Raw genomic sequence first — 24,506 nt, 5'->3', positions numbered from 1 at the left:
ATATATTACCAGACAGAAGATAGATCATCTGTGATTACTATGTCAAGGACAATTTTAGAATACTTGTTAAACTCATCTCTTTCTTTTCACAGCTGGCCAAGACATAGTCAGTAGCTACTGATACCTTGAATACCTTGGCTGTGTCAACTGTTTTGACCCAACATGGAGCCAAGATGTTGGTTGTACCTTGAGATGCTGACATCTGGCTGAAGTCCAGGGTCACGGGCCCAGGACAGGTCATTCAGCTATTTGAAAAAAACAGAAGAGAGACCAGGCCATCTACTGAGGTCATCTCCATGCAGCATGGACCACTGGTTCCAATGAACCCACCATCACTATACTTCTCATGAATCGCTGGTCACTAGACTGAGAGTTCTGTGAAAGCTGAGATCCTGTCTTACTGATCTCTGTGTTCATGGTTCCCAGCTTAGGGTCTAGCACTGAGGGAGTTCTCAGGAGAGTGTTCATCAATTATTGAATAAAAGCAATTGCAAACCTCCTCTCACCTGCATTCCTGTCCCAAATGTCCTGTCGGGGATGCTGAGATTTCTCCCAGGATGCAGCAAATCCCTTTCCTTAGACCGGCCCTTGCCTTACACCATTCATGCCCCAGGATCCCTCTCTGTGGGACATTGGAGGAAAATGAGTCCTCTTATGGTTCCCCCTGTCATTAGGAGCAATGTCTTCACCTAAACTCCCACTCTCTGGGTTACCACAGCACCCCAATGTGGGGGAACTTCCATATTTTCTTAAAATGCTATGTTTGTGTTCTTTCTCTCATGGGCTTGAGTTCCTTTGGGGAGACATTAATATCTGAATCCCAAGTGTTTAACACAGTGTAAAGAAAATAAACATCCAATAAATATTTATGAGATATCATTTGGAAACCTCCTTCAACTGTAAGTACAGAAGACTATTATAAGTATCACTGCTTTGTATACTAGCAAGGGACACTTACTCTAGCACCTGACCTAGGGCAGAGCTTTTTAACATAAGAATGGATGTCTCCAGTCCTTCTCCCAGCATGGTTATTCCCTCTAACCCACACTGACCTGAAGAGCATCCACTGTTATGGCAGCCCCAAGGTCGAGGCTCCTGGGTCTGGGGCGGGGCTCATGGTCGCACCTTCCCCCTCTTGGAGTTGCTGCTGCCCCTCACTATAAACCAGATCTGATCCACCCCGTGGCTCTCCCTGGCCAGGGGCAGGAGACTCCTGTGGAGTAAATTTCTCTCTCAGTCCCCACTGCTCAGCTCGTGCTGCTCCTTGAGGGTTTGGATGGTGACAGGCATTGCCCATTTCTCCTGAGGCTTCTGTCCCAATTTGTCCTTATTCCCCCCTTCTTTGGTTTTCATTTACCAATGGCTTGTCCTCTGTGGGTTGTTCTCATCCCCTAAACCTGCTGACTTGCTTTCTTCGATCTGTTCCCTCAGTTCTGGGCTTCCAGTGTGTGGACTCAGCTCAGGCTCCTGCAGGAGACACACAGAGTCAGGTCTCAGCTGCAGGTCCTGGGTGGCATTAAAAACCATCTCAGTTCCTCAGACTCAGAGAAAACACAGCGGGAAGGGACCTCAGAGAGGAATAATGAGCCCCTACCTTACTGATGAGGAAAGTGAAGCCAAGAAAGACTAAGACTCTCCCAGGCTCCCTCACCACATGGTGGCAGCAGATGGACCACACAAGCCTTGGCCTCAGCTCCAGGTCCAAAGCACCTAACTCACCCTCCAGGAACTCACTGCTGCGTTTCAGAAAACTTTGGATCAAAAATAGCAATTTACACTGTGAAAACAATAGTAAAAGGGCGTTTCCTTGGACAAACCTTTTATCACAGTTCTGTAGTCCTAGTATTTATACTCAGTTGTCATTCGCTGGCTGGTAGATTGGGGCAGGGAGCACATAAAGATTAAATAATGCTTAACACAAGCCTGCTTTCCCAGCCTGGGATCTCAGCTCCTCCCTTCTTCAGGGAGTTTCCTCTGCTGAAACTGCTGGAGAGTCTCAGCCCTCATATGGGTCATTTCTCCATGGTGATACTTGTTATTTTCTTCCTCTCTTGGAGACAAGAGAGGGCAGAGATTGGTTCTGGGTCTCCACAATTCTAGGTTTTCTCCTAAACCAGCCAGGTCAGCTGAAAGCAGTCATGACAGAGAGGTCAGGTCAGTGAAGAGGGTCCCAGGGGAGCAGGGGGTCACAAGCACAGCCCCTCATGGAGATGGTCAGGACCGTGACATGGGCAACATTTGACCAATTCTGCTGGGGATGATGTGCCAAGGATTAAGGGGAGGATGCTGCCATAAGGAGAAAGGGGAAGAACCAAGGGAGTAGGAGAAGAAGGAAAATAAAATGATTTCCATAAAGATAGAAAGAAACGCAGACCTCGGAGGCAAAGCCCCATGTCACCGAAGATTAGTTCCAGGTTGTGGATCCTAACCACGAAATTCCTGCTGGACGTTGCTCAGCCCCATTTCAAAAAGGTTTTGGATCAGTGACTTCTTTGTTACTTCCACTTTCCCTGTTTGTGAACAAGAATCACTAGAATCGTTTTCCTATGTCTGTCCCACCATTGCACACTGAGGGCAGATAAGCTGCTTGTTCAGTTTCACAGGTTGATAGAGGGAAGAGAATTATGTCAAGGACCTATACTTAATGGACACCCTCAGAAGCCTCATTCATACTTGGTGTAGATGATTAAGATAAGATTTTAAACTTTTGATCTGGTGTGGTCTACATAACATTTTTCACTTTGAACTAATGCTTTAACGACATGAAATTTGGAAACCTTAGGGGAGAGGGTGACTGTATTTTGCAGATGGGGAAATGTGAGTGTCCAACTGTGGTAGACGGAATTTCTGAAATGGTCCCCAAACATGCCACACCCTTGTCTCTAAAGCCTGTTAAGGTGATGAGACATCATTCTTGTGATTATGTTGTTATATGCCAGTTATATGACTTTAAGATGGTGAGGTTACCTGTGTAAACTGGATCTAATCACATCACTGCATACATGCCAGTGGTTTCTCTAGCTGTCAGAAGAAGGTAACATCAGGAAGAATGGGAGCTTGAGAAGGACTCCATGAGCTGTTATTGGTTGGAAAATGGAAAAGGCCAGGCGAGAAGGAATGCAGGTGGCCTCTGGAGTCAGAGTGTCTCCTGCCCGACAGCCAGCACAGAAAAAGAGAACCCAGTCTTTCAACCCCCCAAAAATGAATTCCTCCTACACCTGAAGTGAACTTGGAGAAGTAGCCTGAGCTCCACATAATTACATAGCCAGACACACCTGAATTGAGCTTCCTAAAACCCTTATCAGAGAACCCAGCCTCTGTTCCAGACTTCTGTGGTTTCAATCCACTAGTTTTTTGCATGCGTTAATAGGCAGCAATAGAAAACTAGTACAGATGCCTATCTCTACTCTTGATTTATTATTTCAGATACATGGATGCTCATCTTTCTAAGAGAAAATAAAAAAGCAAAGAACTGCAGCAGAAATCTTGCACTCACCTTTATGTCACTATTCTGGAGCCCTTGCAACCTGAGGAAGATAATGAGAGGCATTCCAAGCACGTGAGGTGTATCTCTAATGTTACCAACCAAATTTCTGAAAGAATAAAGATGGTACAATACTAACTCCACATAATCTTATGTGCAAATTCATCTTCTATCTCTATTTCTTATAGCAGATTTTTTTCTTTTTTAGCTCATTCATTTAGGCTTGCCAGACCAGGTTTGGTAGCAACTATCAGTTATCGGTAAAAATGAAACAATTCATGAAGAGCAATGAACAGGACTATTACTAAGTTCCTCAAAAAAGTCCCTAAAATGCAGTATTTCCTCTAACTGTCACAAAAGTAAGACAACGATTCACTATAAGAAATCCCAATCTAAGAAAGTTTGAAATATAATGATGTCAGATTTCCAAATTTTTATTTTGTTGGGGCCCAGTCATGGGCACAAGAGATTAGGAAATGACTGTGCAGAGGTTTGAGGGTATTTGGGGAAATGTCAAAAATATTCTAAAATGTGACTCTGCTGATGACTGCACAATTCTACAAACCTCCTTAAATGATTACATCGTAGATTTAAAATTGGTGAGTTTTATTACAAGTAACTTTTTTTTTTTTGAGACAGAGTTTCACTCTGCATTTTCCTCTCACCTGCCCCACACCCCTTCCAAATCTGTTCTTTCACTTCCAGGTCATTGAGTTCTTCCATTTAAAAATATAAAAGATACAGAAATAGGAAGATAACCAGTCATCCATATTCCCATCACCTGGAATTAAGTACTATTCACATATGTACATATTTTTTCTTCCAAATCATTTTAAAGTTACTCTCATTTTTTTAAAATTATACACGCTTAGCATAGACCATACCACCAATAAAGAAAAAGTGCAGATATGTAAAATTTCTGATCACCTTAAGTTCAAAATAACTTTTGTTAAAATTAGGGCAACACTGATCGAGTCATGTTCTTCTGGTATATCTACAGAGAGAAGAATCTATATTTTAGCTAGACTGGCCCCCACCGCACCCCCGCAAAAGAAAAAGCAGAACAATAAAGGAAGCTCTCTCTCTATATATACACACACATATATATGGGAGCTATATATTATATATACATGTATATATATATATATGCTTTTGTAAAATGTAGCTTACACTCTATTTTTATTTTACAATATTCCATTTAATAGTGCATGAATGTAACTGAAGACAAAGAGACAGAAACAGAAATGAAGGAATTCCTGAACTCTCAATCACATTTAGAGAGACACTTTTCTAAAGGAATCCTCTAAAGCTAAACATACATTAAATTAAGTAGAATGCATTATGATGCTTTCTCTCTCACGCGCGGTGTGGTGGCGGCAGGCGCAGCCCAGCCTCGAAATGCAGAACGACGCCGGCGAGTTCGTGGACCTGTACGTGCCGCGGAAATCCTCCGCTAGCAGTCGCATCATCGGTGCCAAGGACCACGCATCCATCCAGATGAACGTGGCCGAGGTTGACAAGGTCACAGGCAGGTTTAATGGCCAGTTTAAAACTTATGCTATCTGCGGGGCCATTCGTAGGATGGGTGAGTCAGATGATTCCATTCTCCGATTGGCCAAGGCCGACGGCATCGTCTCAAAGAACTTTTGACTGGAGAGAATCACGGATGTGGAATATTTGTCATAAATAAATAATGAAAACCTAAAAAAAAAAAAAAAAAGAAAGAATGCATTATGATTTGCTGTGTTTTTATTTATTTTTATTTTTTGAGATGGAGGCTTTTTTTTTTTTTTTTTTGCTCTGCTGCCCAGGCTGGAGTGCAGTGGCTCCATCTCGTCTCACTGCAACCTCCGCCCCCCATCCGCCTGCCTCAGCCTCCCAAAGTGCTAGGATTACAGGCGTGAGCCACCGCTTCTGGCCTGCAGTGGTTTTCTTACTACTTTTTACAATCAAATTGATTAAGGCATTGGTTGAATATGGTACAATGCATCCATTTCAAGTTTGATGACATGTCTACTACTCCAGAAGGTCCTCTTGTGCCCTTTGCAGTCAGTCCCCTCGACTCCCTGACCCCAGCAATTAATGATGTATTTTCTGTCACTATACAGGTTAGTTTCACCTGTTCTAGAAATTCACCTTAATGGCACCACACAGAATGCACTCTTTTCGTCACTCAGCATGAGGTTTTTGAGATTCGCCCATGCTATCTCATGTTTCCATAATTTGTCCCATCTTATTGAGGGTAGTATTCCACTGGATGAATATATCACAATAGGTCCATTCACCTCTTGATGCATATGAACCTTTCCCAGTTTGGGGACTACTGTAAACAAAGCTGCTAAGAACAAGTTCTTTTTGTGAATATGTGTTTTGTAAATTCCATTTGTCATTCTTTAGTATTAACTTATTTTGTAAAAGGATGTCACCTTCACAAGTGCAAAATTCATTCGAATGTTACAGAGGCCTGAAGCAGAAGTCTACACAATTTCCTTTGTTATATTTCATAATTAAGGGGAAAAAACTTCGCCTGGGATATTGTATCCTATCAGCAAATCCTTAATGTAAGCCACACACGGTGCTAGCTGTACTATTAGACTATCTTCTGTAATCTGTGCAATAACTCTAAGAAGTACTTCGTATTATTATTTTCCCGTAACACTTTCCAACTTGAAGCCTAGCAAATTGACGGACCTGGCCCAAGGTCAAACAGAAGGCAAGTGGCAGCGCCAGGACTGGAAGAAGGCCTTCCCAAAGGCAGACAGAAGCTCACGTCTTTGTCAGAACCTCGGTATTTCTGATGCGCCTGGAAGCCAATATCCAAGCCGTTCTCAGCCACTGGATTGGTGGGCTGCTTTTGCTCAGAAACTCCTCGATCAGGAATCCCAAGCATACGTTAGTGATGACGGTCCCGAAACAAGGGACATTTCTTAAACATTCTAAAAACCCGTTTGCTCATCAGTAACGCAATGCAAGTTGCTTTCGGTCTTGGTTCATATATTTTATATTTGAGCTAGGCAATGTCCGCTGCTGGGGTTAGAAGTAAATGGCTCGTCTTCAGCAAACTAGCTCAGTCTGTAGGACGTACGGCTTCCACTCGCAGTGTCCTGAACACTGGCTGGGCGTCCTGTGCGTTCTAGCCGGTTTTCTTTGGAGCCGGGGGTTTCTGCACGGCACCCGGGTCGGGATGGCAGAGGCTTCTCGGAACATGCGGATCTATGAGTGCCGTCCCCGGGGTAGCCAGCAGGGAACGCCACAGGCTTTCCCGCTGTGGTCCTCCTTGCCTTTTCCGTTTGGGCCAGGTAGTTTCTATTGACCAGGACATTACAGATCAGAAGTGGGTGGGGTCAGAAAACACACCCTGGGAGAAGCTGGCAAAATGCCCAGAACCGCCATCACTAGGCCTGGGGTTTTCTTCTGTAGTGGAATTCTCGTGCTCATGTAGCACAGGGAGGATCGCAGCGCATTTCCGCCAAGACAGGTGAGACTGCAGTTCTGACCTGCGGGCCTCGATGAATATGCGTTAGGGCACCTGGGCGCCGGCAGAGCCGTTCTCCTACACAAAGCAAGCGTGTTATGTCTACAACCGAACGGGGACACTAAGAAAGAGTCCCAAAGGCCCTGCTTTCATCCCAAAGAACGGCGCCTGTCTGCGTAGTTTCTACCTTGCTCTATGAGGTGAGAACACCTTCGCCGCTGGTACAGAAATCCTACAAACTCCTGTGGGGACTGCGGTTAGAAGCAGACGCTGTGTAAAAGGTGACTCTGGGGGCTAGGGAAAAACACGAAGATTTTCACAGAGCGTGAGACCCCAAGAGACTGGAGACCATGGACCAAATTTCTGCAAACAGCAGCCTTATGTAGAAAGAGCTATGCAGTCTTCGCGCTAGTTAGCTTGTGATAAAAGGCTGGCGCTTCCTTCTCCAGCGAGAAGCAAGGAGATATATCACTTCCTGATTCAAAGCATCCAACTGTAAGAATAGCACGACACCACCGATATCGTTCAGCAATAAAAGTGAAAAGTACCACTTGGCATACAACCTGCTTTTTGCACTACAGCCTTCAAGAGAAAGCGCGAACGCAGTCCCCCGCCACCACCAATTACGCAGTCCAGTTTCCCACGTTTGGGGAAATCGCAGGAGTCAGCACATACGGAGTGCAATGCATAAGTCTTGCCCTGGAAAAATCAACTTCGTGATCACGCTATTTCCCCTGCCAGGTAAGTATGAGTGCACACACCTCCGCCCTGCCACAGCTCCATACGCCTCACCCCTTACACGCACGATCACTTGCCCCGCGCATCTCCCACCCCGCCCCCATGCCGCCCCGAGTCCTCCTAGCCCTGACACACAGCTGGGACTATCACGTCCAACCGGCGGTCCTGGACTAGCTCCCACAGCACGAGAAATCCTTCGTGGCAAAGCAGCAGCCCCTGAGCTGCCTCATCTACACAGGAATCGCCCTATCCGTGATGTCACCGACAGCGCCTTTCCCGTCCGCGTCTGCTCTTCCGCCCCATCCTCTGCCACTCAGCCAACCAACCAGCTGCGGGAGCCGGCGGAGGAAGTGACTCCTGACTCTACCTCCTTTCCCTCCCATCCCCGTCCCTGGTCTCTCCCAAAGAAGTAGGTTCTTAGCCTGTAATGCCAAGGACCCCTTTGGTGGCCAGCTGGAGCCTGTGCGCTTTTCTTCAAATAATGGCTTTTAAAGCTCAGACTAGAAAGTTTAGGATTACAAAGAAAACAGGTTCTTTTCACATACGGTTATCCTTGTGATGCAGCATTCCGCTTGACATTTGGAAGTTGTTCAATATCAGAGAGAAACCGTATCTATGAAACTAGAGAGGCTGCTCAGATGACTGCAAACCAGCCATCCTTACTAGGAGTGTTATAAAGACGGTCGTCCAGTTTCATGAATCTTGTAGGGTTTTTTTTCAAATACAGCAATGTACAAAAATGTGCTGCCCCAGCAGAGCACACTGGACACTCAGGCATGGTGCTGGAGTTTGTCATCTCTTCACTGCCTTCTCTAGACCTTAGCGCTTACCTCATGTTAACACTTTATATGCTGCGAAGACAGAAACAAAGTCATCCAAATTTGGCAAAAATGTTTGGGGGAAACTTTATTTCAGGTGTTTAACTGATTACTTTTAATATGTAGACTACAACACCAAACTCTGAGGATACTCCACAGACTCATTAATGGTTTCCACCCCCGTCTCTGCAAATCTATGAGGCAAGTTTTTCCTGCCCTTTACTTTCATATAAGCTTAGTCATACAGTGTGTAGTGGGTTTTGAGGGGAGTGTTACTGCCCAACAGGTTCACCTTGCCTGCTGCCTAGACAGAGCCAATTTTTCGACACAAGAGAATTGCAACAAAGAGCTGCACTCTTTATTTGGTGGTTGGGGGCCGGTGAGTTGGGAGTTCTGATTGGCCAGGTCGGAGATGAAATCACAGGGAGCTGAAGCTGTCGTCTTGTGCTGGGTCAGTTCCTGCGTGGGGGCCACAAGACCAGATGAGCCAGGTTATCAGTCTAGCTGGTGCCAGCTGATCCACTGAGTGCAGGGTCGGCAAAATATCTCGAGCACTGATCTTAGGTTTTCCAATAACGATGTGATCTCCAGGAACAATTTGGGGAGGTTTAGAATCTTGCAGCCAGAGGCTACATGAGTCCTAAACCATAGTTTCTAATCTCGTGGCTAATTTGTTAGTCCTGCAAAGGCAGTCTAGTCCCCAGACAGGAAGGGGGTTTGCTTTGGGAAGGGGATATTATCATCTTTGTTTCACAGGTAAACCATAAACTAATTTCCTCCCAAAGTTATTTTGGCCTGTGCCCGGCAATCAACAGGGACAGCTTGGACGTTAGAAACAAGATGGAATCAGTTAGGTCCGATCTCTTTCACCGTGATAATTGTCCCAGCTGTGACTTTTGCAAAGGCGGTTTCAGAAGCAGAGGCATAGGTCTGACTTCTTTCACTCAGTCTTATGTCTATGAATTTTTCATGTTATTCGTATGGTTATTTGTTTCTACGTGTATTCTTTTGTAGGAATATGCATTAACTTATTTATTTATTCTACTGTTGTTGAACATGTCGACCTAAAAAGAGGATGCTGAAGCACAAAATATAATTTAGAGTTTACTTGAGCCAACATGAAGACAGCTGCCTGGAAGATTCACACCAAGGAACCTTGGATCTGAGCTCCCTTTGGCCTTTGTCACAAGCAGGTTTTTATTTTTTATTATTTATTTATTTATTTATTTTGCGATGGAGTCTCGCTCTGTCGCCCAGGCTGGAGTGCAGTGGCGCGAACTCTGCTCACTGCAAGCTCCGCCTCCCTGGTTCTCGCCATTCTCCTGCCTCAGCCTCCCTAGTAGCTGGGATTACAGGCACCCGCCACCATGCCCAGCTAATTTTTTTTGGTATTTTTTTAGTAGAGACGGGGTTTCACCGTGTTAGCCAGGATGGTCTCGATCTCCTGACCTCATGATCTGCCTGACTCGGCCTCCCAAAGTGCTGGGATTACAGGCGTGAGCCACCACACCCTGCCCACAAGCAGGTTTTTAAAGGTCAAAAGCAGGGACAGACAGTGGGCTGATAGGTGCCTGTCAGGAATTCTCATTGGTTTACAGAAATAACATTGCTTGGTGATTGGCTATATGTTGTTAAGTTATAGGGTATGGGAGTATAGGGATTGGTGTGGCATTATTAGGTTAATCTACAGCTACTTGAGGCAACAGCAAGCAGTTTCAACAGATGAATACATAGCTCAGCGCAGCTCAAAAGGAAGGAGCGGAAAGTGGTTGCTGTCTCGATTTAACGTCTCTCTGGGCCCAATCATTTGAAAGGGCTCACATTCCTCAGATAAAAAATTGTTTAAATCTTTCTTCTTGGAAGCATCAATGATCAAAAGCTCAGTCAAGGTGTCCCTGTTTTCCAGAAAGGCTCATTCCCAGATAGTCCTGTCCCAGGCAGGGGACAGGGGAGGAAAGAAGCCACCTCACTGAGGAATTTTTAAGAATGCCCAAAAGTCCAACTGCAAGGGCATTACAACCAGGCACGGTGGCTCACACCTGTAATCCCAGCACTTCAGGAGGCCAAGATAGGTGGATTGCTTGAGTCCAGGAGTTCAAAACCAGCCTGGCAACATGGCGAAAACCCATCTCTACAAAAAATACAAAGTTAGCCAGTGGTGTAGTGGCACACGCCTTAGTCCCAACTATTCAGGAGGCTGAGGTAGGAGGACTGCTTGAGCCCGGGCGTTCGAGGCTGCACTGAGCTAAGATCACACCACTGCATTCCAGCCTGGGTGACATAGTGAGACTCGGTCTTGAAAAAAAAAAAGGGCATCATAGTGTGGCAAAAAAAAAAAAAAAAAAAACAGAGAGAGAGAGAGGCCTCAGTTAAGTCTACAGCTGCTGTCACTTGTTGAATCATCTCTACTCTTCAGAATACCATGAAATTAGTTTTCCCAGAAGTGAAACAATGAGAAACACATAACAATAATGACATTGCACTTCATCATTCCATGCCCTTAGACATTTATAGGGCCATGGGTGGTGATCTTTTCAAGAGACAAAAATAAACGCCGAACAGGTTAAGTGCGCTATAATTTGAGTACATCAGCTTTTGGGCATTTAAACCATGGGTCAGAAATTCAGAGCAAGAGGGCAGGTTGGATCCTGATAGCAGGAGGGAGTGTTTTTCTTTTAGCTTTCCAGTGGCATCATGGTGTTTACCACTGTTATTTCAGAGGGAAGCAACAATTTTTTGTTTGGTTGGTTTTGTACTTTTTATTTTTGTTATAATTACTTTTTAAGACAAGGACTCTGTCTCCCAGGCTGGAATTCAGTAGCAAGATCACAGCTCAGTACAGCCTTGACCTCTTGACCTCCAAGGCTCAATGGCTCAGCCTCCCAAGCAGCTGGGACTACAGACACACACCACCACACCCACCTTATTTATTTATTTTTTGAGACAGGGTCTCACTCCGATGCCCAGGCTGGAGTGCAGTGGCGTCATCAGGGTTTACTGCAGGCTCGAACTCCTGAGCTCAACTAATCCTCTCACCTCATGCTCCTGAGTAGCTGGGACTATAGGTGGGCACCACCACACCCAGCTAATTTGTATATATTTTATAGAGTCAGTGTTTCACCATTTTCCCCAGGCTAGTCTCAAACCGCTGTGCTCAAGTGATCCTCCTGCCTTGGCCTCCCAAAGTGCTGGGATTACAGGCAGTTATTTTGACAATACGATTATGATGAGTTAAACTGAGATGTGAGGCAGGAAGGTTAGGGTGAGTCAGACAGATTCAATAAACAGGTTTTGCATGATATGACCCCGAGTTGCATCGTCAGTGCAATCAGGAGGAATACAGGTGAAATTTAGCACAGGATGTACCAACCGGTCATTATGGCCAAAAGTGGTTTGTGGTTTTGAGTGGCAAACCTGGAACCTTGCCAGATTTTCCACAGAGGTAATGGTTTGTGAGATTCTGATCAGAGAATTATCCCTGCCTGCTGTAATCAAATTAATTAGGGACAGAAAAACAGAAATCTGATCACAGGCATTCTGCTATGTATGTATGTGTATGTACATACACATACACGCAATGGGAGTAGTGTGTCATATCTTAAGAGAATATGCACATAGGGTGATTTTACCAAAACCACCAAGAGACAACCCCTACAAGTTAAAGGAGCCCTAATGGTGTATGTATTCCAGTCACCAGAAAAAGAGACTAACTCTTCCAGGCGCAGTCAGCACTGGAATTGTAACTGATTATACAGGCCAGTATCTTGGGTGAAAGCAGACTACACCAGATGTCAGCTACTTGCCATCTCTGTCAGGAAGATTGCGAGTTACCTCTAAGTGAAAATCTCCACTGACAGATGTCCACTCTGGCAGGGTTGCCTTTTACAAGAGAAACATGAATCCATGTGTCAATGCCCTTAAGTTTAATGGCACAGATTGGTCAGTAATACCTGCTGTGAGTCAGGTGCAGTGGCCCATGCCTGTGGTCCCAACTATTTGGAAGGTTGAGGCAAAAGGACGGCTTGTGCCCAGGAGTTCAAGGCTACAGTGAGTCATGATTTTGCCACTGCATTCTGGCTTGGGGAATAGAATGAGATCCCATCTCAAAAAAATAACATAAAATAATAATAATAGCTGATGTGGTCCCTTCCAACAGTCTTGGGGAGAATATTTTGTTTGATGTTGTTTCCAGTAAACAACAACATCTCCAGGTTATAGGCCAAGATTTTTGGTAGTTTCATCTCCCAGGAGTTCATTATGAATGGAATCCTTTGTTAATGTAGAGTTCTTAGTAAGTTTTGTGAGATCTTAGCAGTAATGGAGAATGTCCCCTTTAAGAAGTGCAGATTCATAAGCGCCTTCGTCTAACCACTGCATGGGTCTTCCTGTTATTATTTCAAAGAGAGAGAGTGTGGACATTTTCCAGAACCAGTGGGAGATCCTTGGCTAAGAAAGGTTAAAAACTTCTGTTAGCTTTGCCAATTGAATTTTTATTGTATCATTAGTGCATTCCATCGGCCCAGAGGATTAGGGGTGACAGGCACAATGGAAATGTTGGGACATAGACAAAACGTTGCAAGTGGATCCAATTACCTGACCCATGAAGTGTGTTCCTCGGTTGCTATGGAGTTCAGATGGCACTCCCCAGGAGGAATTACTTTTGCTAATCACAATCTACCTACTACTTGGGCTGTGGCTCCTTGGCATGGAAATGCTCACCCCAGTGAGCACATACAAATTAGCACCAGAAAGTATCTGTGACCCTGAGATGGAGACAGCTGGATAAAGTCTAACTGCCATGTCTCGAAGGGTCCTAAAGGCAAAATGTCCCTGTGACCCATGAAGGGGTTTTCCAGGGTTATGTTTGGGACAGACAGTATAGCAAGACTAAACATTTTCTGCAATCGTAGGCAATGATTTTCAATACCATTGCTTTCCCCATGCTAACATTTTGTCTGAATTCCAATGAGTCAGCTTATGAAGTACTGTAAAAGGGTAATTGAAGCCTAAGGGGTGGATCAGTGTATCATTGGGCCCATAGCATATGCCTGTTTCTGGAAGAAACTTGTTCCCTTTATCCTTCCAGAGATCCCTCTCCTGCTTGGGAACTCCCACTTATGCTTCTTTTTTTTTTTTTTTTTTTTTTTGCCAGAGTCTTGCTCTGTCGCCCAGGCTGGAGCGCAGTGGTGCAATCTCACCTCACTGCAAACTCCGCCTCCTAGGTTCAAGCAATTCTCATGCCTCTGCCTCCCAAGTAGCAGGGATTCTAGACATGTGTCACCACACCAGCTAATTTTTGTAGTTTTAGAAGAGATAGGATTTCACCACGTTGGCCAGGCTGGTCTCAAACTCCTGACCTCAGGTGATCCGCCAGCCTTGGCCTCCCAAAGTGCTGGGATTACAGGTGTGAGCCACCATGCCCAGCCCACTTGTACTTCTAATGAAGTCTTCAATGGCTCATAAGTCAGCAAGGTCATTTCGAGAAGTTCTGTGTCTGATGTCACCTTCAGAGCTGCATTCTTAGCTGCAGCATCAGCAAAATGATTGTCCTTGCTCTCCAGAATATCTAATTTTGAATGACCAGGAATTTTGATGATGGCCAAAATTTGGGTCTTCGAATTGCTTCTAAGAGGTCAGAGATTTATTGGTCATTTTTGATGGCTTGACCTGATGAAATCAGATACCTATGTTGCTTCTAAAGCATTCCAAAATCGTCACCCACTCCAAATGCATCTCTGCCATCAGTGTAAATGTTAGGGTGAGGTGGAAGGATTGATTGAGCCCAGGAGTTCATTCAGGTCCAGCCTGGAAAACACAGCAAGATGTCCTCTCTACAAAAAAATCAAAGAATTAGCTGGGCATTGTGGCATGCACCTGTGGTCCCAGCTACTCGGGAGGCTGAGGTGGGAGGATTACTAGAGCTGAGAGGTTGAGGATGTGGTGGGCCATGATGGAGCCACTGCACTCCAACCTGGGTGAGAGAGTGAGACCCTGTCGCAATCAATCAATAAATAAATCTCAACCATTTAAAATATCAATGACAGATTTGCTTGGCCTTTTAAGTGCATTGCTGAATTCTCCAATCTACATTTTTGGGAACAACCTGGGGAATGGCAACGTGGAGGTATTTGGCCAAAACGCAGACCCTTTCATTGTCTGCTTTAGTCTGTTTTTAAAAATCCTCTAAAGAATTACTCCAATTTGCCCTTTTCGACCATTTAGTGGCCCTGCCTTCTTACGCCACATGTGAATTAATTGATAAAAAGCAGAATATTCGGGCTCAAAAGTTTGGACAATTAAGTCAAATTTTCTCCCAAACCCTGTGGGATCTTGGAGGCTGCTTTAGAATTAGAAGGGGAAAATTTATTTAAATTTCGATCGGGGAAGTCTTTTTTACTTTTTATTTATTTATTTTGACACAAAGTCTTGCTCTGTCACCCAGGCTGGAGTGCAACGGCGCAATCTTGGCTCACTGCAACCTCCACTTCCCGAGTTAAAGCGATTCTCCTGCATCAGCCTCCCGAGTTGCTGGATTGCAGTCATGTACCACCATGACCGGCTAATTTTTGTATTTTTAGTAAAGATCTGGTTTCACCATGTTGTCCAGGCTGGTCTCGAACTCCTGACCTTGTGACCCGCCTGCCTAGTCCTTCCAACGTGCTGGGATTACGGGCATGAGCCACTGCGCCTGGCCCAGGGAAGTCTTTTATAATATTCTTAATTCACATTTTGGTGAAGCAGTATACAGAATGGTAGGCTCCCCTCTTCCTGTGGGTTTTACCTTGAAAGGAGCTGTCAGAACAGAAGTTTCAGGGAAGGGGCCAGAGCCCTGGGGACTTTCCTCAGGTGATAGTGAGGGAAGAAGAGGCAAGGCAGGACGGGAGGGCTCAGGTAAGGGAGACTATGCAGGTGCAGGGGCAGGAGGAGGAGGAGCAGTTGGAGGCGAAAGAGACAAAGCCTCCTCGATATTTCTCAATTCAGAAAACGTGTCACTTTACCTCCTTCAGCTTACTTCCTCACTGGAGGCAATTTTCTCAGTTCTTTTAGAAATTTCTAGGTATCATTGGAAGTAAGTCTCCCATTTAATTTGGTTCTAAAACCAAATTTTTCCAATTGTGCACACTAATAAATTATTTTAAGCATTTCAAAAGATCCCCATTTTCTTCATTCTGCTTATGAGTTTTCCTGGTTAGGTGGGTCCAGTTTCTTGGATATTTACAAGAGGATGCTTCGTAAGTGTTATACATAAACCCAGCTGGTGTTTCTAAAGGTGGTTGTTTCTTCACAGTGAGCTAAATTTTGAAGCTTGATTTCCCATAATTCAGGAGCTTTTCAGATGACCAAGGCCTGCGATGTGTTTTGGGTCACAGTGTGGTGCTTATGAAGTCACTCCTACAGATAACACCGGAGTTGTGTATCGCTGTCTCAGTGGTTCCCACTGTTTCTAACCACCAGGTGGCCACAGAGTTCATGTGCTATGGGGGACTCGTCCCACATATACCCTCCCAGAAGAGCAGGAAAGGGGGTTCATAAAGATGTTCTTCTGAGGCCGGGCGCGGTGGCTCACGCCTGTAATCCCAGCACCTTGGGAGGCCGAGGCGGGTGGATCACGAGGTCAGGAGATCAAGACCATCCTGGCTAACACGGTGAAACCCCGTCTCTACTAAAAATACAAAAAATTAGCCGGGCGTGGTGGCGGGTGCCTGTAGTCCCAGCTACTCGGGAGGCTGAGGCAGGAGAATGGCGTGAACCCGGGAGGCGGAGCTTGCAGTGAGCTGAGATCGCACCACTGCAGTCTGGCCTGGGCAAAAAAGCGAGACTCCATCTCAAAATAAATAAATAAATAAATAAATAAATAAATAAATAAATAATGTTCTTCTGATGGGGAGTGTCCTATGAGGCCACCTTCACATGGTGAGTAATGACCCTGACACCTCTGCAACATCCCCGATCACTCGGAGCACCTGAATGGATCAGCAGGAGCACATCACTTCTTTTCTTTGGGGCAGGGGAACGCACCTCCATGCACTTTCCAGTTAAGAACTAACAGTAACTAGTCACAAATGAAAAGCTAAGTCTGAATGTTCAAAACAACATGCTACATAAAATGAAACCACCAATGCCTACCTGCCAATATGTTGACCCAGAACTTCCTGCCGAGGAACACAGGCAGGAAAGACAGAAGCTCTCTGGAGAGCTCTTTGCCTGTGACCCAACCCTTCTGTCCTGATGCAGAGGTGGAAAAGGCAGTTATTTCCCCCTGAGACTAAAACCTCTTACCCACAGGGTAAAGACAGAAAACCTCCGTTCTAGAAAGGGAGAGCTGGAAAGGACACTCGAGCAAACTCCAGGCCTTCAACCACAGAGTGAGAAGGTCCAGATTTCGGGAGGATTCCCCACTTACTACTGCCCAACTGTTCTCTCAGAGTCAGAACTCCAGGGCTTCAGAGCTGGCCAGGCACCCAGTCCAGGAGGAATGTGGTGTGATCTGAGAGATGAAAATACATGCCCCCTTATAGACTAAGACAGACTCTAAGGTTAAGGAAACAAAAATTAGCTACAGATCAAGGGTTCAGGGCTCATCTGGCATGGCAACTTCCTGAATTCCTATGGCTACAGGAAAAACCACACTCTTACTAAGCTCCTTAACAATAGGAGCTAGCAAGCAAATTGTCAAAATCTTCCCAGCCCTTCTCAACTGGATTTACAACCCAGATCACTAGACCTCTGATGGGACAGAGGAGTGCCCTTCCATTCTCTCCTGATAAGCAACTGCAGATATCAAGCCAGTTTCAGCCATGTTACAGGGACTGCACACAAACCAACTTGGTGTCCAGTAGTTCACCTTTTGACATAAACAGCCAATTTCCACCTCATTTTAATGCTGAAATCCCTTCCCAATGTGAAGATGGGGTGCATGTTACATATATGTTTACGCATTGCACATGAGCTCAATACCCCTCAGAAATGGTGTTTCCCCAAACCTGCTGAATATGTATGACTCTATTGTGTGATACACACCCTGTGAGGCACAAAAACCAACCTGCCCTCTCTCTCTCTCTCTCTCTCCCTGAAGAGAAAGCACCTCTTCAAAGACACACACCAGAGACTGTCTCTTCCTGGACTGCAAACTGATCTCACCAATAAAATTCTTACTACTATGTAGCCACCCTGGAGGCCTTTGAGAGGACAGTCAGATGGTCAGAGATGAGTTGCTCTGAATCCTGCTCCCAGGGCCAAAAACGTCGACCTAGAAGGAAGGGGCTTAAGCACAAAATACGATTAAAAGAGTTCGTTTGAGCCAGTGTGAGGATAGTTGCCCGGAAGGTTCAGAGCCAAGCAATCTTGGATACGGGTTCTGTTTGGCCTTTGTTACAAGCAGGTTTGTAAAGACCAAAAAGGGAGACAGGGAGTTGGCGGGTAGAAAGTTGCTTGTCAGGAACTCCCAGTGGTTTACAGAAATAACATTGATTAGGGATTAGCTATACATTGTTCAGCTACAGGGAGTGAGAGATGGTGTCCAGTGCACATGATTAGGTTACTTTATAGCTAACCGTGGCAATAGCAAGCAGTTTCAGTGGATGAATACATAGCTCAAAAGTGGGGAAGTGACCGGTGGTGGTGGCTCACACCTGTAATTCACACTTTGGGAGGCCAAGTTGGGCGGATCACCTTAGGTTAGGAGTTTGAGACCAGCCTGGCCAACATGACAAAACCCCATCTCTACTAAAAATACAAAAAAAAAAAAAAAAAAAACGGGGGGAGCATGGTGCTTCGTGCCTTTAGTCCCAGCAACTCGGGAGGCTGTAGCAGGAGAATTGCTTGAACCCGACTGGAGGAGGTTGCAGTGGGCCAAGATCTTGCAATAAAAAAAAATTTTTTTTAAACTTACAAAATTTTAGAAAGCAGGAAGTAGGATGTGGTTGCTGTCTCATTTTAATGCCTAGCTCTGGGCATGCTAAGTTGAAAGCACTCATTTTCCTCACATGAAAAAGTTCTTTTCTTTTTTTTTTTGGAGACACACTCTCACTTACTGTGCCACCCATACAGTGAAGTGGCATCATCTCTGCTCACTGCAATCTTCACCTCCAGGGATCAAGCGATTCTCGTGCCTCAGCCTCCCAAGTAGCTGGGATTACAGGTGTGCCAGCCACCATGCCTGGCTAATTTTTGTATTTTAGTAGAGACGGGGTTTCACCATGTTGGCCAGGCTGGTCTCAAACTCCTGACCTCAGATGATCCACCTGCCTCGGCCTCCCAAACTGCTAGGATTACAGGCGTGAGCCACCATGCCCATTAATTTAATCTACAGCTAAATCTATTATTTTTTCATGTTACAAATTCAACAAGAAAATTTTTCCCTAATGAAACATCACATTTAAAGCATAAGTAGAATAAAAAAATGTAATAGACAGTGTCTTGCTCTATCATCCAGGTGAGAGTGCACTGGTGCAACCACAGCTGACCAGCCTGGAACTCTGGGCTCAGGCAATCCTCCCAGCTCAGCCTGCCTTTTAATTTTTTAGAGATGGCATCTTGCCCTGTTGCCCAGGCTGGTCTCCAACTCCTTGCCTAAAGCAATCCTCCCACGTCAGCCTCCTGATTTTCTGGGATTACAGGTGTGAGTCAACCAGCCTGGTATTGCAGGAAAAAAAAAAAAAAAAGCCAAGAAATTATCCTTTATTTTATTTTATTTTGAGTTGAATTCTTACTCTGTCACCCAGGCTGGAGTGCGGTGGTACAATCATAGTTCACTGCAGCCTGGATCTCCTGGGCTCAAGCGATCCTCCTGCCTCAGCCTCCCAAGCAGCTGGGATTACAGATGTGAGCCATTGTGTTGGCTAGTTTTTTAAAATCAGCTCATTTTTAAAAATTTGTAGAGACAGGGGTCTCACCATGTTGTCCAGGCTGGTATCAAACTCCTGGCTTCAATCCTTCTTCTCTCCTCAGCTGCCTAAAATGCTAAGATTACAGGTGTGAGCCACCACACCCTGCTTAATTTTCATATTTTAATTTTATATACATAATTATTACTGTCCTTAAGATAATTGGGGCAGTAATCTCTTGAAAGTTTTAGAGACTTAATTTATCTATTCGCTCCACTGGAAGAGTATGCCAGTTGATTTCATAAGAAAATATATTTATAAATCAGAAAATTTCTTTCCACCAATCTAGGGGGCATTCGAAAGCAAATAATTGTGTTAAGTAACATCGTTTAAGGTGAAAACAGATGCAATGGTATTTATTAACGAGGCTTCTCAGTGAGCGAAACAAACTGAAAAAATGAACATCATTAGATCCTTGGAAAACCCTCACTGCTGAAAATCTGAGTGATTCTGTGATACCCTTTTGAGTCTGGCAGGGCATTCTCTTTCCAGAGCATATAAAAGTGAGTAAATCATTTCTTTTCATCCATTTCCATTAAGAGCTGAACTTCCTCGATGTGCTGGAGATTATTAAATTTGATTTGTGGCCAGGCGCAGTGGCTTACGCCTGCAATCCTAGCACTTTGGGAGGCCAAGGTGGGCAGATCACTTGAGTTCAGGAGTTCGAGGCCAGCCTGGCCAACAAGGCGAAACCCGATCTCTACTAAAAATACAAAAATTAGCCCGGCATGTTGTCACATGCCTGTAATCCCAGCTACTCAGGATGCTGACGCACAAGAATCACTTGAACCCGGGAGGCCAAGGCTGCAGTGAGCCAAGATCGTGCCACTGCACTCCAGCCTTGGTGACAGAGCGTGACTCTGTCTTAAGCAAAAAAAAATTTGATTTGTATAGTTGTGAGAAGTGCTTACGTTGCTGACTCCATTGCTCATTTGTGATCATATAAATCTCTTTTCCCCTTTCTGTGGTGTGATTTAAACTTAATCCTTAAAGGACATGTATTTCAGCTGGTTAGAATTTTTTAGCTAGTAGAAACCTGAGTATACGAATCAAAGAAAACTGCTCCTTACCTGCCACAGACTTAGTTTTCTTTCTGTACTAAGATTTCTTTTAGGTATAGTAATTTGTTAAAGCCAAGAGCTCCTATGGAATGAAGTTAGGTGGCGGGAGTGGGTGGGGCATTGCGTAGTAAGATCGTCTTTATAATAGAGATGCCACTCTTGCAGATATTGACAGCTATCGGGCCCAAAAAATTATTACCAAACATTGGAAAGACAAGACATGAGCAACTTCTGATTGCTGCAGTCTCAAATATCAAGAAATACCACTATCCTCAGGACAATGAATAGACGATCAAAAAAGACTCACAGACTAGATTAGCTGTCATGTATCACCAAACAGGGACTGGATCCTCGTCAAACAGAAATTCACTTCATAACATCAAAACCAGAAACCCACCCTGATGCCACTGATGGCAGAAAACAATGATGCAAGAGAGAGAGAGAGATAGAGAAAGGAAGGACTTGCCCAATGACCATACTTAGTATATAAAAGCAAAACAGCTCAATTTCTGCTCATGAAAACAAGAACCGAGGGAACAAGAGCCAATAGCTCTAAGGATCCAGGTCTGCACCAGGGGCCTGTTAGGTGCAGGATCCTGTTGGCTCCAATGATGGGTGTCAGATGGGTTAACTTTTATGGACATAGCCTCTGAAAGAAATCAGTCGAGGAATAATACAGAGACACTTGTCTGCATGCTCATTCTCCATTAATATAGAAGGGAAACTGGCATTAGATTGTGTTCATCAAATAAAAGTAAAATCAACATTTATAAAGAAAAGAGGAAAGGGGAGGAGAAAAAAATGACTGGGACCATTGTGATTGTGCTCCCTTTGGATAAGCAACTTGGCAGAAAGCTATCAAAGAGGTCACTATGACCTGTCTTCTCCGGACCAATGTGACTTGATCACCACAGGAAACAATTACAGGCTGGGCACAGTGGCTCATGCCTGTAATATCAACACTTTGGGAGGCTGAGGTGGGCGGATCACTTGAGCTCACAAGTTGGAGAGTAGCCTGGGCAACATGATGTAACTCTGTCTGTACAAAAAATACAAAATTTAGCCAGGCATGAGGCTGATGTGGGAGGATCACCTGAGCCTGGGGAGGTTCAGGCTGCAGTGCACCATGATTACACCACTGCATGGTCTCCACTGGAGGCTGCAGTGAACCATGATTACCTCCAGCCTGGATGACAGAGTAAGACCATGTCTCTAAATAAATAAATTAAGTTTGAAAAAGAAACAGGGCCAGGCACGGTGGCTCACACATATAATCCCAGCACTCTGGGAGGCCAAGATGGGAGTATCACTTGAGCTCAGGAGTTCGAGACCAGCCTGGGCAACATAGTGAGACCTCATCTCTAAAAAATACATATATATTTTTAAATAAACATATATAATAAAATATATACTGTATTTTGTTATACATAATATATAATTGTATATATTTATTATCATGTAATTATAATAAAAATATGTATATATTTTATTATATATAATAAAATAAAAAAGAAACAATTACAGATGTTGGAGGACTTTAAAATATCTCAGGCAGGTGCAGTGGTTCAGGCTGGTAATACCCAGCACTTTGGGAGACTGAGGCAGGAGGATCACTTGAGCCCAGGAGGCTGAGGCTTACAGTGAACTATGATCATGCCACTGCACTGCAACCTGAGTAACAGAGCAAGACACTATCTCAAAAAATAAAATAACATGTCTTAGAAGTTTAGCTGTCCATCCTATGCAACGGAATATCTGTGTGTAATGTCCACCATGTCCTCCTGTTGTACCTCCCCCTTACTTAAACCAGGAAGGAACTTGTCCCCTTATTAGAATATCATTGGCACACGGCCGGGCGTGGTGGCTCATGACGGTAATACCAGCATGTTGGGAGGCTGGTCAGGAGTTTGAGACCAGCCTGGCCAACAAGATGAAACCTTGTCTCTACTAAAAATACAAAAATTAGCCGGGCGTGGTGGTGCAGGCTTGTAAGCTGAGATCACTCCACTGCACTCCAGCCTGGGCGAAAGAGCAAGATTGTGTCTCAAAAAAAAAAAAAAAAAGAAAGAAAGAAAAGAATATCATGGGCACATGTATAGAAAGTTTGCTAGGCCGGGTGCAGTGGTACACACCAGAAATCTCAGCACTTTGGGAGGCCAAGGCAGGCAAATCTCTTGAGCCCAGAAGTTGGAGCTCCTGGGGGTAACCTGGGCAACATAGCAAGACCCTATCTCAAAAAAAAAAAAAAAAAACCACAGTTGGATTTGATGGTGCACACCTATAGTTCCAGCTATTCTGGAGGATCACTAGTGCCGGGGTGGCAGGGGCGGTGAGTTTGCAGTGAGCTGAGATCACGCCACTGCACTCCATCTTGGGTGACAGAGTGACACCTAGTCTCAAAACAAAAAGTAGGGGAGGGCAGAAAATTTGTTGTGTCAGCAAGTAAATGAAGAAAGGGACATTATTAGAGTTGAGAAATAAATTGGAATATGATTTGGTACCTTTTCCACAGAAGATAAGTTTGCTAAATGTGCTGAAATTAGAAGCATTATATAAGGCCCGGTGCAGTGGCTCATGCCTGTAATCCAGCACTTTGGGAGACCTCGGAGGTGCCTGAGCCCAGGAGTTTGGGGACCAGCATGGGCAACGTAATGAAACCCTTTCTCTACAAAAAATACAAAAGTTAGCTAGGCCTTTCGGATGCGACAACCGATTGTGCCACAGAGACACAACCCTAGTGGCTTAGGACTCTGGGAAGATATAATCCCCCCAGTTTATCTAGTGCTCGATAATGCATGAACGCTTTAAAAGCTGGAACAGGCGGCCGGGCGCGGTGGCTCACACCTGTAATCCCAGCACTTTGGGAGGCCAAGGCGGAGGGACCAGGAGGCCAGCTGATCGAGACCATCCTGGCCAACAAGGTGAACCCTCTGGTTCTACTAAAACACAAAACATTAGCCGGGCGGGGTGGCGCGCGCCTGTATTCCCAGCTACTCCAGAGGCTGAGGCAGGGGAATCACTTGAACCCGGGAGGCCGAGGTTGCAGTGAGCCAAGATCCCTCCACTGCACTCCAGCCTGGCGAAAGAGCAAGACTCTGTCTCAGGGAAGAAGAAAAAAAAAAAAAAATCCTGGAGCAGGCGTCCCTCAGTGGGCTCTAACCATCAACCTTTAGATTAACAGCCGAACGCGCTAACCGATTGTGCCGCAGAGACACGTAGTGTACCTTCTTCTGGGCGCTGTAGGAAGGGTGCACTCACCAAACACTTCCCAACCCTCCCATCCTCAGAGCCCACCAGACAGCACAACAGTGAAAGGCCTTGGAAAACGGGAGCGATGAGAGCGGTGAATCGTGTTGGTCTCATTGGAGACCCGCAGGTTGAGAGATTCTGGAACCAGGACGATCTTGCCCCTCAACTGCATCAGAAGCCGCCGGAAACGCCCAGGCCCCGACCCGGACCTGAGCCGCCTGGGGGCCCAAGGGAAGCTGAACGCCCGGTGGGCTCCCGGGATGGTTCTTTGGGCCGCCTTGACCCAGTGAGGCAGCCTGTGCCCACCCTGCCCAGTCACTTTTGAGGCTGCTGCGGAACTTCCGCTGCCACCTTCGGATCCTGTGTCCCGCACGGGGGCTCCACCAGGGCAGGGATCATGGTGAGGGTCACTCATGGGTCCCCTCGCGGGGAGCAGGGTCTGGCACTCACCAGCGCGCACGACTAGGACTTGTTGAATTAATCCATCCTCACTTTTAGCTTTTAGTCCTTTGAAGAGCCCCGAAAATGGAAATCATGAAATATTTTACCATGGGGAAGTTTTGATTTGTTTTTTGTTTTTGTTTGTTTGTTTTTAAGACAGGGTCTCGCTAGGTCGCCCAGGCTGGAGTGCAGTGGTGCAAACACGGCTCACTGAAGCCTCGACCTCCCGGGGCCATCGTCGCCTTTAGCTTTTAGTCCCTTGAAGAATCCCAAGAATAGAAATCATGAGATTTTCCCATGGGGAAGTTCTTTTTTCTTTTCTTTTTTTTTTATTAATTTTTTTTGCACACAAAA

The 24,506-nt window shown here is 45.2% G+C and overlaps 1 non-coding gene and 2 pseudogenes across 3 annotated transcripts in view; 2 read left to right on the top strand and 1 right to left on the bottom strand.

Moving 5' to 3' along the window:
- The window catches only part of LOC100585076, a 1,278,821-nt pseudogene that overhangs the window by 47,665 nt on the left and 1,206,650 nt on the right, over positions 1 to 24,506 (top strand). The window lies entirely within an intron of this gene.
- On the top strand, positions 4,819 to 5,208 carry LOC100600978 (annotated as a pseudogene). Its single transcript, XR_001116665.2, has one exon. The product of XR_001116665.2 is annotated as a 40S ribosomal protein S21 pseudogene (transcript).
- On the bottom strand, positions 7,545 to 7,708 carry LOC115837832. Its single transcript, XR_004032878.1, has one exon. It is a non-coding gene; the product is annotated as a U1 spliceosomal RNA (small nuclear RNA).

Source organism: Nomascus leucogenys, chromosome 12 (genome assembly GCF_006542625.1).
Source record: "Nomascus leucogenys isolate Asia chromosome 12, Asia_NLE_v1, whole genome shotgun sequence".
NCBI lineage: Eukaryota > Metazoa > Chordata > Mammalia > Primates > Hylobatidae > Nomascus > Nomascus leucogenys.
This window is presented reverse-complemented; position numbering and strand designations above follow the sequence as displayed.